The sequence below is a fragment of the Protopterus annectens genome, chromosome 6.part0 (genome assembly GCF_019279795.1).
Source record: "Protopterus annectens isolate FY-2018-M chromosome 6.part0, PAN1.0, whole genome shotgun sequence".
NCBI classification, from domain to species: Eukaryota; Metazoa; Chordata; order Ceratodontiformes; family Protopteridae; genus Protopterus; species Protopterus annectens.
The window spans coordinates 533,561,415-533,574,550 of record NC_056737.1 but is presented as its reverse complement, the minus strand read 5'-3'; positions in this window follow the sequence as shown (position 1 = coordinate 533,574,550).

Here is a 13,136-nt window from a genome sequence, read left to right as displayed (position 1 = left end):
ATGTAGACTCAATGTCACTTGAAATTTGTATGCATCGTACTGCATAATATAGAATTTGCTATAACAAATGTTCTGTCTATTTTGCTAGAAATGCAAATTGTTTAATAAAGTATGTCTTAAAAAAATCCGCATGCCATTTAGCATACCATTCGGGTCTATATTAGAACATCGAAGTTTCAAAACTTCGAATGTTCTAATATCGAACACTATTCAACGAACACTTACAACATCGAACATGCAGAACAGCGAAAACTTTTTCCAAGGGAAAAATTTGCTGTTCCAAAACGCATACACACAACACAAGCACACCAAACAAACAGCAATCCATACACATACACCTAAAATCTTGCATCTTATCTTACACTAAACTGTACATACACCACTAACTATCTACTTACCTTAACCCAAAGCCTAACCCTAAGGTCCATCACGATGGCACACTCACCTCACCCGCACCCTAACCTTAACTCACCTACACCACCCTAACCCTCATGTCCACACAATCGCACACTTACCTGACCCATGCCCTAACCCTAACTCACCTAACTTGCACCCAATCGTGCACTTACCTGAACCCGACCCGTAACTTTCCACCACAGTGCTGAAAATAGTGAAGCGACAGAAACAGACAACAGAATTCTTTCCCTAGGAAAGAATTCGGTTTTCTGTAGCTTTGCTATTTTCAGCGTTCTCTGAATAGGGTTTGATATTAGAACATTCAAAGTTTTGAAACTTCGATGTTCTAATATAGACTTTACAATTCCACTATCCCTATCCTTACAGTGTAAATAATTTTGTTCACATTTACTGAAAATACTGTAAAATTGCCACTTCTCATTTTTAAGTTTAGGGAAAATATTTTTAACTTTTAATTTTCTTATTTTTACTTTTTCCCCAATTTAATATTTTTCCCGGATTTATGTACAAATAATTCTTGATCTTCAGAATCAGATTTTTCATTGGCTAGATCATCAAAAATTATTAGTATCAATCCCTTCTCCTGACCTATGTTCTTACATGTACTCTCTGTCTTCATTTTCCCCCTATTTGTTTTCTTTTTATACAGTTTCTTCTTTACTGAGTTCACCATCCCCCCATTCTTGTTGTTTTTTCCTCATGTAGGGTTTCTTCCCTTTCCCCTTCTTTTTCATTATTTATTGTTTGCCCTTAAAAATCCATCAAAAAGTGTCCATTCTTTTTACACAACCAGCATTCAAGAATACACCTTCTTGCTGTATGTCCTTTCTCCCCTCACTGGTTACATTGTACATTGCCACAGTCATTAATTAAATGAGAAAAGTCCCCACAAAAGAAACACATTTTAGGCTGGTCAGCACGTGTTGATGTTCCTCTTATGATCAGCCATAAAAATAACACTTAGCAAGTGTTTCACCATGTTTTTTTTTCACATTTCAAAACAGCTTCCAACCTCCAACCTCCATTCCATAAGTTTCTCTCATCTCTAACTTTCACAATATTGTCAACAGTTTCACACAGATCTTGAACAAATTTTTAACATTGTCAACTTCTAGTTGATATCTGCAAAGTAACATTTTTTAACATTTAAGTTATTACCAGAAAGTGAATATTTTTTTCAATGGATAAATGTCCTTCTTTTTAAAAGGTACACAGTTCCAGAAATTTCACCACCACTTCATTAGTTTCAATTAATTCACAAAAAAATCTCTGTCCCAGTATGTATAAAAGTCTACATTTTTGAGCTTTAAAAACCAGCACAGTTATGAAATTTGTCCCAAATGTAATATCTATTAGTGTTATTTTTTTCACAGTTGGTCTTTTCTTCTTAAAAAAAACAGTTTTATTTACAGTTTGTTGCTGCACTTTTTTGCCTGGTGTCACTTCTGTAGATGTTTTAGTTACTGCATTATCTGCTGCCACAAAAAAAAAAAATATATATACTGACACCTTCTCAGTTTGTTGCTGCTTCCCTCTTTTACTTTCTGTCACGGCTGCATACATTTTAACTGCTGCATTCTCTGATGCCACTTAATCTGGTTCCTTTTCCACATGACCTTCCTCAGTACTTCTGAAAATGTTGTCTGCCATCTCACCCCATGAAACAACAAAACTGTCACCTGGATCATCCTGCTCAACTATTTTTAACAGAATATAATCTGTAAGCTCTCCTAACACCAGTTCTTTTATTTGCACCACTTCAAAAAACTGACTCACTTCCTTCTCCATGGAGGCAGCTGAATGCTACTCATCTGTAATATCCACCAAAGAGGAATCTTTGTTTACATTCTGAAGCTCTATATTGACCACGTTTTCTCCAAATCCTCACTTTGCACCTTCAAACTCTTCATAGCCTTTCTCTCCTCCTCCTCCATACTGTGGCTCTCCATACGCCTCTTTCTTGTTGCTATAGGAGCCTTCCGGCACCATCTAACATCTCAGAAGAGTAGGGGGAAGTTCCATGATGCCCTGGCCAAATTTCTCCTGGTAGAATAAATACTACCAAGGGTCTCCACTGAAAAGAGGCTACTAGCCTAGTGGGGCTAACCTAGTTAACTAAGGATAAATAAATTAAACATTCTAAATTAAGTCCACATCTCTGTCTTTGTTTCAAAAGTAAAGAAGAAAATAGTGTGCATACTTACAGTTTTCAACAGTGTTTGTGCAACTGAGGAATAGAGACAAGTAATGGGACACCAGCATGACTGTGGGGGGGGGGGGGGTTGGGTTGGTCCATTACCCTGCACAGGGCCCCATTTGATCATAATCCAGCTTTGCGTGTGAGAGCCTTGCCTCCAGTGACATTGTATAACTACATCTCTCACATACTGTGTCAGTTTTTTTAAGAATTAGGTGGTTGTCAGTAAACATAAACAATATTTTATTATCTCAGAAAACCCATGAAGGGTGCATAGGCCTTGCTCCCTGCAAAAAAATATTTTTATGCTTTGCATTGTTAGAAGTATGTTTTAGATATTTCGTGTTCGAATAATTGTGTGTCAGTTAAAATCTATATGAATATTCATAGTGGATCTGACCCAAACTATGGAAAAGCTACCCAGTTTTTGCCAAGTAAAGGAATAGAACATCTTGTAGACGCATAACAAAGTAAAGAAAAGAAAAGATGGTGAAGCTTAATAATATACATGAGGGGTGAGCAGAAAAGGTTTCGGAATGAAAGAAGTGCCATTAAATGAATGCATTTCAATAGTTGTAAAGGTTGAGAACAGAGCATTACTATATGCAATCAGTAGAATTGTCCAGAAAAATGGTATTCATCCCAGTGCAAATAATCATGAAATATATCAAAAGTTAAAGTTAGACAATTAAATGGATCTTGTTGGACCCTAGAATTCTTTGAGAACTGGGGGAATAACTGAAAGTATCCCAAATTAAACTTTTTTTCAAATTTGACTTACTGTAGCTTGTTCAGTCTCTTGAGCTGGCTCCACATTTGCTCAATAATATTGCCTTAAGTTGGCATTTGAACAGTCTATTTTGTTGAGCAAGATTTATTTACTCACTTATTGATGAGTTCTTGGTGAATTAAGGTTAGTGCACCTTAGATAGAGTGAAACAGACATCACATTGTTTGTCAGTGATTGATCTTTTTCTGAGGTGTGTGTACCTTGGAGTGAGAATAATAAAGTTAGGAAAGTGTAAGTAGCCTGAACACCCCCTACCATGGCAAGTGCAGGTGGACTTACCCTCATGCAAAGAAATTGAATTTTTTGCCACACTTGTTCATGAATTGAGCCAAATGAATAGACGCATTCTGAAACTGCTTGCACTTGAGCTGAGATTTGCAAATGTTTTTGACAGACGTCTTTTTGATAATAAGGACTCATAACAGAGCCTTTGTAATTCATTGTGAAAAGAATGTTAGAATCCTCAAGACTGGAAAGGGGTCACTGAGATTTCCTACACAAAACTGGAAACAAGATGATGAAAACTAACTGCCTATCGGTTTGACATTAGTTTTAAGAAAAATCCTAAAATTACTGCTGGAGAAAATAATTTTGTTATATCCAGAATCCTCTTTGTGAAGCACACTTAAGGCAGCATGGTTTCTCCTTGTAAAGGTTTTGCCACATACATTGATAAATCTTTTTTCCAAGTTAATCTGGATAGCTAACCAGAAACTGGCTGCAGAAGTAATCTACTTAGATTTCAACATAAAAAAAGTTAATGAACAAATTGACAACAACAGATTGTGTCATAATGCACCAAGAAAGGTAAAACATTAGCTAAACGAATGAACACACCAAGGGTCAAAGCTGAATGAATTAATTTATTATAAAAAGATTGTTGCCACATCTCTGCTGAAGAGATCAGTACTGGAGTCTGTGCATCTTTATATTTATGCAACTGATGTTGGCTAATGGTCTACAGGGAAAATTATGATTTTTTGCTGATTACCGAAAAATATGCAACCAGACATTATAGATTATAAAACTGATGGAAGTGGAATTATCAAAGTTTGAAAAATAGACTAAAACATGGACTCTTGAACTCCACCCCACTGTGCTTCCTTCAGATTACTGAAAAGTCCTTCAGTTTTTTCTTGATATTAAAAAAACACCTCAACTATCCACTTGCAAAAAATATGTGTTTGTCTTTTCAGATGTAGGTTCCCTCCCCCAAATGAAATATACAGTACAATGCACATTAATATTTTCATAACAAATTACTTGAAATTAATTCAACAAGTAAACAAGATGTTTTGGGACTTGGTCATATCTACATATTTCAGCTTTTCTGTTATTCACTGACAGTAATTTGATCAGATTCTAACCTTCTGGTCTTATTTTTTCTGTGTTTTTGTTCCTTGAAGGTTTTACCTTGCTTCAAGTGGCACTATCACTGTTTGTATGACACTGCTGTGTGCTGTAGTATTGAGTTTTCTGCTTTTCTCACTCTTGTGTGATTGTGGAGTATGTAAGTGGAGCTACCTGTAATGGCCAAATTTAATTATGTTTGTTTGTGTCTTTCGGCTTTTCCCGGTTAGGGGTCGCCACAGCGGAACTCCAGTCCGCTAATGATTGGTAGTTGATTTTTATGTGCCGAGTTACCAGCCCTGACGCACAACCTTCAACGAAAGTACGCCCATTCATGCATATCTCCATGCAGAAGACACTCTAGCTGAAAATCGAACCGGACAGCGTCTTACTGTGAGGCGACAACGCAGCAGCACCACCTGGGTTTTTGGCCAAATTTACATTATACCTAATTAAATTTCTCCGAGACCAGTTGTCTGAAACAACATAATGATGAAACAGCATTTTGCCGACATGCACTGAAATACAGTTTCCAGCATGCATATCTCCACGCAGAAGACGCTCTAACTGAGAATCGAACCGGACAGCGTCTGACTGTGAGGCGACAACGATACTGCAGCACCACCACCGCGGGTTTTTGGCCAAATTTACATTATACCTAATTAAATTTCTCTGAGACCAGTTGTCTGAAACAACATAATGCTGAAACAACACTTTGCCGAATTACATTTTGCCGACATGCACTGAAATACAGTTTCCAGCATGCGTGGTACAAAAGGATGACTGATTTGGCCTCTTACGTACATCGTACCGCTTTAAATCATAGCGAACCTGACGAATACCTCACCCAGAACAATAGGATTTGTCTACACTACGGTAGTACGGAAAGGTCCCAAAGCGGAAAAGATGTTTTAATCATCTATGGCTTTTGTACCATTTAAACAAGAGCACCAAGCATAAAAAATATTGGGTATATAAGTACAAACATTTTCTCAATTGTAAAGGGAAAGCAGTTACAGCTTGTGTGATGGATGGTGAGGAATTAGTTAAATCAGTTCAACATAATCATTCAGGAGACCCTTCGGAAGTGGCAAGATATTCTGTGTGCAACACTTTTAGACAAAAAGCTGCTTTGTCTAGAGAAACACCATGTATTATTGTGGATGACACTGCCGCATGCCCTCCCTCACTTAAGAAATGAAGAGCAGTTTAAATGCATGTTTGCAAATAAGCAGGACTATTCAGGCATGGAATAAATTATAGCAATTGCAACGTTATTAAAAATGCGAGAGGTTTACTGAGCACCGTGTGGAAGCGGGTTAACGTATGTTTGGTTCTAACATCACTATTTCAGTTTCTGAGTCTGTCTCACACTTCTAGTTTTGGTTAGTCATATTGCCGTTCTTTCACTGTGCTTTAGTTGAACGGGTTGTAGGTGTGCATCATCTCGGTTGTTATTTTCTTCAAAGTGTAAACTCGGCAAAATGTAATTTGGCAAAGTGTTGCTTCGGCAATGTATTGTTTCGGACAACTGGTCTCAGTGAAATGTAATTCGGTGTAATGTAAATTCAGCCATTACAGGTAGATCCACGTAAGTATATACAAGTAAAGGAGGTATGCAGGTTAACTCCCCCAAGAGGGGGTTGCTTTCTACTAGTGTCACTTGACTTTAGGTCAGCTGTGCTGTCAGCAGTCCTGATGTAAGATCTGTCTCCTGATCAGTTGTTACAGTAAGTTAAAGGGGATCTTCCTCCTGATAAGTTGTTTCAGTAAGTTAAAAGGGAAGCACATGTTCCAACTTTCTTCTTAATTTGCTGCAGTTGTTTCATCTATCCCTATTGAAACTGCTATTGTATTTAATTGCCTTCACCTCTGGCTAAAATATAACTGTCAGCTTTAGCCAGAATACTGGTAAATTGTACATCTAAAGCAAATCTGATTAATATCTATAAATTCCTAACAAAAGAGGGAAAATTGCCATTGTTAAAGGTTTTAAATTAGCATCCACTGGCTACTGGTAGGTTCAAAAATTTGCTTAATAACATTTACAAATCCGTACTTGGTACACCCAGCTATATTAATCACTTTACCTAGACATCAAATCTTAATATCTTACCTATTGCCAGCTACTCCAGATTTCTTACCAGCATTCATGTCTACAGACTTCTGAATGTCAGTTGTAGCCTATCACGTGCCAATACACTTAATTTCCTACCTACCTGTAGAAGTATTTTCCCGCCTACTTATTAATCATTTCTTAGGACAATCTGCATTCTGATACTAAATTCTTTAGTCTCTGTCTCATCTAAGTGACACTACATATTTCATGGCAGATGACTATAGTAAAGCACATTCTTTTTTAAAGCAGAACTAAAACTCAGTACTTGTATTATTAAAACTTACAACATAATTATGCCAGCCTCACTCCCATGACTTATTAACCTACACTTACTGTTGCTTTCAAAGTATTATTCAGAATTTAAAATGTATCTTTTCAGGATTATAGGACCTGGTGGCTATCCTGCCATCCAATGGGAGAAGGACAGGAAAAAGTCCTGGGTAGCATCTCAGTGCATACACAATCACACAACCACACTCACGTGCAAATGTAGGGTGAATTTTGTATCACCAACCAAATGGACAGCATGCATTTTGAGTGAGGGAACAAAGTGGAGACCATAGAATTCATTACAAAAACATGGTTATAACAAATAAATCCCACATAAAATGTATCCTGGCCAAGAGTTGAACTAGGTTTCTAAGTGCCATGAGGCAGCAGAGTGATAACCTCTATCATGCCATTATTTATCTTTCATATTAATTCATTTTAATGTTAGTGTTTTGATACAAATTTATGTTAGGAGTAGTTTTGTTGACATGTTTTAATACTGCTACATTATTTATTATATGATTAGTTCTTTAGTTGATTATTGTTTTATCATTTGTGTTTTACTGAAAGGCTTGAATACTGCTATGCTGTTTATTATGTGATGCATTCTGCTGGGAGGTATTCATTTTGTAGGAACTCATTTTGTTGACTAATTTCATTGCAGGTAATGTTTTGCTGAATATCCATTTGGTAATACATAAAATTTTTCATTTTCTTGAGTTAATGTGTACAATATTTGCACTTCGGCCACTGTTGTTTGACCTTGGTGTTTTATATATATATATATATATATATATATATATATATATATATATATATATATATATATATACATATATATATATATATATATATATATATATATACATTATTATATGTTATGCAAATATGATGTGTGTAGAGGAGACAAAGCCCCCACATATTTGTATTATTATCTTTGTTCTTTGTTAGTTTCAGTGCAATTGTAATATAGGGTTGCTTTTTTATGTTTAATTTTTTTTGTTAGTTGTGAGGAAGTCCTTGTAAGGTATGTAGATAGGGTGTTAATCAGGAATAAACATTTAAGTGCTGTAGGAGATTTTCACAGGTTCATAGGTTGGCACTAGGCTATCGGCCCTAAGGCCTATGCAAGCCTAGCCATAATAATTCCCTGGAAATTTTTTCCCACAATATTTACTTTTTTGGGCCCCTGTCTAGCAGGGCGACTGGCATGATCCCCGGGATGAATTTCCTATCTCCCATCCAATCATCAAGGTTCTTTTTGAAGAGGGCCAATGAGATGCTCTGCTTGACATGTATGGACAGTCTATTCCAGAGTATGGGGAGTCTCTGGGTCAGGAACCTATCCCTCCAGCATGTTTTGTTCATTGTGATGATAAGGTTTAAATCCCTGGAGCGTGTGGCTCTGAGGGATTGGGATTTCTTTAAGTGGAGCATGTGCAACAGCTCAGGGTTTGACATGGCCTTGTATGTTAAGCAGAGATCACCTCTGAGTAGACGATATGCCACAGAGTATAGCTGGAGTTTTTTTAGACGGTCAGCATATGGCATCTGCTTTAGGCCTGTGATTCTTTTAGTGAGGTATTTCTGTGGCCTTTCCAGCTGTTGCAGATGTCTTGTGAGGTACAAACCAAATGGGGCATTATACTCTATAAAGTTGGAGTCTGTTAAACTTATTTGTTTGAATATGTATGTATTATGCTTTGTTAGCCCAAATATGAGTATTTTATTTGTTTTTGTAGTGTTGGTGTCCAGAATGTTAATGTAAATTGTTTTTTTCTAGTGTTTATTTGTTTGAGTTTTAGATGGATGGGATGTTTTTGAAATGCATTTTCAATAGACTTTTTTAGTAATTAATTTTAACAATATGATGTTTCTGTGTATTGATACAGACCAGTCTGTGTGATTGTTCTATCTTTTGTTCTATACTTTTTATGGAAGGTGGCTAAAAGTTGCCCCCTAGGACCAGTTCACCTTGACAGCAACTAACTAACTTGATAAAAAATAGCATTTCAAGGGAATCCACAGCATTCAACTGGGTAACATATTTTTTTAAAAAAAATGAGATGTATGAGAACTAGAATGCACAATTTCAAAATACAAAGTAGAAGCCTTGAGAAAGTTATAAAGTATTTTTTCATGCAAATGTTAATGGATCATTGGAAAAACCCTCATGAAGAAGTCATAGTTTCCAAGCCAAGAAGTCTATTTAATATTACTTTGGACTGATGAAAGTCATATGTATGCCAGGTGGAAGTAAAATAAATAAATTTGATTATGCGATATCTGCAGCTTATCCCAGAGGTTTAAAAATGGGCAGATTAAGTCCGTTGCACAGTTCTTATGTGCATTAAAAATCCACGAGGCTTTGTTTCTTTGTTAGATGAACTCTGAATGGAAATATGAAGTATAACTGCAACACATTTGTTTTAATAAAAAGTAGAATGATTGTACTGATCCTGTTACCTCCTCCCAAGTGTTTACAATGGTGTTCCCTACTGCAGGCTGTACCATTTAATTTATTGGCTTTATGTCTATGTGAATGTTTCAGTCACCAGCCTTGTAAGTGTATTGAAGTCATTTAATAAATGTGAGCACTCCCATACTTAACAGGAACCACCATTGCCTGGTATGAGAATAGATGTATGCATCCAGTTAGTGACAGCATGTTTAATATCATTGATAACAGTTTGCTGAGGATTGGATGGATACTAATAGTCTTAACTTCAATACAGGAAAGATGAGTATATGCTTGGCATTCCGCTGTTGGTTTTTACATACCCCTTCCCTTCTCCCTCTTATTTTTTTGCAGTGAGAATAGTTTAGAACCTGTGTTGTTTGTGTGGAATCTAGGTGAGATGTTTAATAACATTTTTATACTGAAGCATCAGATATGTGTTGTTCATACCTCTCAACCTCTTAGAGCAAGAAATCTGGACAAAGCCATAAATTATGGGGGGGGGCATAGGTCCAGAAATAGGGACACTTTTTAAATATTGCTGTTACAAACTTAGAAAGTAGATAGAACAACAGGTTTTGCATTAGCATGAATTTTCTGAAGAGTTTAAAGTCTAACACTGAAATGACTGTCATTATTTTCTGACTTCAACCCTCAATGATTTGCCAATGATTGGCTAGAAAACTACAATTTTGCGAGAAACAGTCAACAGACCAAAAATCTGGCTCACTGACAGAACCCACACTGTAAAAGTTGCAGACTCCAAATCTGACCTCAAAGCAGTGACAAGTGGAGTACCACAGGCTTCAGTCCTGGGACCTCTCCTGTTTGGTATCTACTTCTCTGAAGTGCAGGCTAACACAGAAGGCCTCTGGCTAATGAAGTTCGCAGATGAATGCAAACTAGGAGCCATAGTCAAGTCCCCAAATGATGTGGACATCCTACAGAAGGGCCTCGCTGAGACAGATGACTGGTGTCAGAGCCATGGCCTCAAGCTCAATGCCAAAAAGTGCAGTGTCATCCCCTTTGGTAAAAACTCTGTACCCATGAACTACCACATAGGCAGCAATCTACTTAACACTGAATGTGTGATAAGAGACCTTGGGACCCAGGTGGACAGTAGTCTCTCCTTTGATGGTCACATCGCCACAATAGTCAGGAAGTCCTTCTACATGGCACATCTCATCATAAAAGGGTTCTCATCCAGGAAAAAAGAGGTCATTGTTCCTCTCTACTCGACACTCATTAGACCCATTATAGAGCACAACGCCCCTTTTGGAATGTACCTCACAAGACATCTGCAGCAGCTGGAAGGGCCACAGAAGTACCTCACAAAGAGGATTACTGGCCTCAAACAAATGCCCTACACTGACCGTCTCAAAAAACTCCAGCTTTACTCCATAGCAATATCACCTACTCTGAGGTGATCTCTGCCTAACATATAAAGCTATGTCAAACCCAGAGCTGTTGGACATGCTACACCTAAAGAAATCCCAATCCCTCAGAGCTACATGCTCTAGGGACCTAAACCTTGTCACCACAATAAACAGGACATGCTGGTGGGATAGATTCCTGTCCCAGAGACTTCCCATACTCTGGAACAGGCTACCCATCTATGTCAAGCAAAGTTCTTCATTAGTACTCTTCAAGAAAACTCTTGATGAGTGGATTGGAAATAGGAAATACACCCCTGGGATCACTTCTGTGTCTCTGCTCGACAGTGGCACAGGAAAATAACTTTCTTGGGTGGCGTAAGCCAGGGAACCTTGTTGGCTAGGCTTATGTAGGCCCTTGGGCCAATAGCCTAGTACCTACCTATGAACCTATAACAGTGCTCTTTTTGGTTAATAGTATTTGTTTTGAACACTGGCTTTGATTGTTTTGAGCTTTACAAATATGTATCTTGTGCCTCTATCTTACTTACTTACCAACCAAACACTACATGGAACTCAGAACTGGAGAAATATTTGCAAGAATAGAGGAAATTCATCTGCAAAATTTTATTTGAAGAGTTTTTGTGGTTAAAAGTAATATTCACATCAAAATACAGCTCAGCTATAAACCTTTGGAATTCCTGCAAATTTGGCAGGAAGCTTTTGATCCCAGAATTTCATATGAATGAAAAGATGCAATGTGCAATATTCCAACATGTTCTTGAGGAGATGCCTAGAAAGTATTTAACTCTTAATTTTCTTAATGAAGGAAAGGATAGAATAGCAGCACTTAAAGAAAAATGCAGGAATCAGTGATTCCAGAAATAAGTATTCAACATTTGTTCTTTATAAAATCTCAAAGTCTTACAGAGACCATAGAGACTAATGTTACTGAACTCAAGAATAGACCCAAGGACTGAATTTGGTGATTTATATTATTCGTTAGTAAGAGACAGTATAACTTGAGGCATACGAAATAATGATCTCATGGGCCATTTAAAAGAAATAGACCTACCCTTATCAAAAGCTCTGCATCCATGCAGAATAATGAACTTACTAGTATAAATGATTCATGGAAACAATTTGTATAAAATGAAATATAAGTCAAATAAAAAGTCTGAGAAATAAAGTTAGAATGTATTGTAACAGCAGTAGATATGAAAAAGCCATGAGGTAATGTGCTGTAAGAAGAAGAATGTCCAATATGGAAGTCAAAGAAGTGCTCACATCATTTTAATTTGTGATTTCAGTAGGTGGAGCTGTAAGCATGAGAGGAAGCATTGCCTAGTATTTAATCAATCCAGCAGTTGCTGTTCACTTTTACAGTGATGGCTAAGAGTAGAAACAAATACATTAAAAGAATGTACATGTTGCTTAAAATGAATAGGACATGAGATGAGCTGCTTATTGATGCTTCTGAAATAAAATCAGCTGATAGAATAAAGCCTGAATATGCACTATAAACATTAGAGATCTTAGTGCATGGCAGACTGTTAGCAAGAGATGCCAAAATTAATGAATGAAATGTAAATTTTAGATTTTACAGAAGATCAAAGTATAATAGCTTATCAGAAAATAATCAACTGAAATTAAAAAATAATAGAAAGTACTGGATGCACAATATTAATTGTTCTGGCCACAAGGTGGCAACATTGCATCAGAAACTGTTAACAGATGTTAAAAATAAATGGAGTTTTTTTGAAGTAGACATACATTAAGAAGTGAATTGATGTAATATGCTATGTCCCTTGGCTTACTTGAAACTCAGCCATTGTGTGTTACTTTGCCATAAGTTATATTGATCACATGAAATGCTAAACTGGATGTTTTGAATCATTTTGTGGAGCACATTCTCAACATATAACTTTTACATGGCCACGATATTAACTATTTAAGAATCATAGACTTTGTAATATGGATATTTTCTTGCACATTAGCAGTTGCCTGTTTGTTTTAATTAATTCCAGTGCATCAGCTATTCCATATTTAATTCAGTTTGTCATTGCACTTCTCTCTAGCATATTATTACCATTTGAAATACATCTCTACTTCAATGGATTCTTGTTTTTTTTTTCCGGGGCTGTTGAGTACCTGTTGTTTTT